Below are 2,746 nucleotides of genomic sequence, written 5' to 3'. Positions count from 1 at the left end.
TATGTTGAACGTGTGACTATTTATTAGGATGGGTGCTCACAGAATAAGTCGTAAAAGAACGTGTGCGTGTGTGTGTATATACAGTACCAGTCAAAAGTTTGGACACACCTACTCATTCAAGGGTTTTACTTTATTTTTACTATTTTCTAGATTGTTTAATACTAGTGAAGACATAACTATGAAATAACACATATGGAATCATGTAGTAACCAAAAGTTATCTCAAATATATTTGAGATTCTTCAAAATAGCCATCCTTTGCTTTGACTAAGGCTTTGCAAACTCTTGGAATTCTCTCAACCAGATTCACCTGGAATGCTTTTCCAACATTCTTGAAGGAGTTCCCACATATGCTGAGCACTTGTTGGCTGCTTTTCCTTCACTCTGCAGTCCAACTCATCCTAAACCATCTCAGTTGGGTTGAGGTCGGGTGATTACGACATGATTCCATATGTGTTATTTCATAGTTTTGAGGTCTTCACTATTGTTCTACAATGTAGAAAATAGTAAAAACCCTTGAACGAGTAAGTGTGTCAACTTTTGACTGGTAGTGTCTTTTTGTGTGTATGTGTATACATACCTAACAGTTCAAAAGTTTGGGGTCACTTAGAAATGTCCTTGTTTTTGAAGGAAAAGCACATTCTTGTCCATTAAAATAAACTCAAATTGATCAGAAATACAGTGTAGACATTGTTAATGTTGTAAATGACTGTTGTAGCTGGAAACAGCTAAGTTTTAATGGAATATCTACATAGGCGTACAAAGGCCCATTATCAGCAACCATCACTCCTGTGTTCCAATGGCACGTTGTGTTAGCTTTATCACGTTGAGTCTGGTGTTTTGCGGGTACTATTTAATGAAGCTGCCAGTTGAGGACTTGTGAGGCGTCTGTTTCTCAAACTAGACACTCGAATGTACTTCTTCTCGTGCTCAGTTGTGCACTGTGCCCTTCCACTACTCTTTCTATTCTAGTTAGAGCCAGTTAGCGCTGTTCTGTGAAGGCAGTAGGACATAGCGTTGTATGAGATCTTCAGTTTCTTGGCAATTTCTCTCATGGAATAGCCATCATTTCTCAGAACAAGAATAGACTGACGAGTTTCAGAAGAAGGTCTTTGTTTCTGGAAATTTTGATCCTGTAATCGGACCCATAAATGCTGATGCTCCATATACTCAACTAGTCTAAAGAAGGCACATTTTTGTTGCTTCTTTAATCCGGACAACAGTTTTCAGCTGTGCTAACATAATTGCAAAAGGCTTTTAAAATTATAAACTTGGATTAGCTAACACAATGTACCATTGGAATACAGGACTAATGATTGCTGACAATGGGCCTCTATAAAAAATCAATGGGCCTCCATAAAAAATCTGCCGTTTCCAGCTACAATAGTCATTTACAACATTAACAATGTCTACAGTATATTTCTTATCAATTTGATGTTATAATAAATGCTTTTCTTTCAAAAACAAGGACATTTCAAAAGTGACCCCAAACTTTTGAACGGTGGTGTGTGTGTATATATACAGTGGGGCAAAAAAGTATTTAGTCAGCCACCAATTGTGCAAGTTCTCCCACTTAAAAATATGAGAGAGTCCTGTAATTTTCATCATAGGTACACTTCTATGACAGACAAAATGAGAAAAAAAATCCTGAAAATCACATTGTAGGATTTTTTTATGAATTTATTTGCAAATTATGGTGGAAAATGAGTATTTGGTCAATAACAAAAGATTATCTCAATACTTTGTTATATACCCTTTGTTGGCAATGACAGAGGTCAAACGTTTTCTGTAAGTCTTCAAGGTTTTCACACACTGTTGCTGGTATTTTGGCCCATTCCTCCATGCAGATCTCCTCTAGAGCAGTGATGTTTTGGGGCTGTTGCTGGGCAACACGGACTTTCAACTCCCTCCAAAGATTTTCTATGGGGTTGAGCTCTGGAGACTAGCTAGGCCACTCCAGGACCTTGAAATGCTTCTTAGGAAGCCACTCCTTCGTTGCCCGGGCGGTGTGTTTGGAATAATTTTCATGCTGAAAGACCCATCCATGTTTCATCTTCAATGCCCTTGCTGATGGAAGGAGGTTTTCACTCAAAATCTCACGATACATGGCCCCATTCATTCTTTCCTTTACACAGATCAGTCGTCCTGGACCCTTTGCAGAAAAGCAGCCCCAAAGCATGATGTTTCCACCCCCATGCTTCACAGTAGGTATGGTGTTCTTTGGATGCAACTCAGCATTCTTTGTCCTCCAAACACGACAAGTTGAGTTTTTACCAAAAAGTTATATTTTGGTTTCATCTGACCATATGACATTCTCCCAATCTTCTTCTGGATCATCCAAATGCTCTCTAGCAAACTTCAGACGGGCCTGGACATGTACTGGCTTAAGCAGGGGGACACATCTGGCACTGCAGGATTTGAGTTCCTGGCGGCGTAGTGTGTTACTCATGGTAGGCTTTGTTACTTTGGTACCAGCTCTCTGCAGGTCATTCACTAGGTCCCCCCGTGTGGTTCTGGGATTTTTGCTCACCGTTCTTGTGATCATTTTGACCCCACGGGGTGAGATCTTGCGTGGAGCCCCAGATCGAGGGAGATTATCAGTGGTCTTGTATGTCTTCCATTTCCTAATAATTGCTCCCACAGTTGATTTCTTTAAACCAAGTGGCTTACCTATTGCAGATTCAGTCTTCCCAGCCTGGTGCAGGTCTACAATTTTGTTTCTGGTGTCCTTTGACAGCTCTTTGGTC

The sequence above is a fragment of the Oncorhynchus kisutch genome, linkage group LG4 (assembly GCF_002021735.2).
Source record: "Oncorhynchus kisutch isolate 150728-3 linkage group LG4, Okis_V2, whole genome shotgun sequence".
Classification (NCBI taxonomy): domain Eukaryota; kingdom Metazoa; phylum Chordata; class Actinopteri; order Salmoniformes; family Salmonidae; genus Oncorhynchus; species Oncorhynchus kisutch.
Note: the sequence above shows the minus strand (reverse complement) of the source record.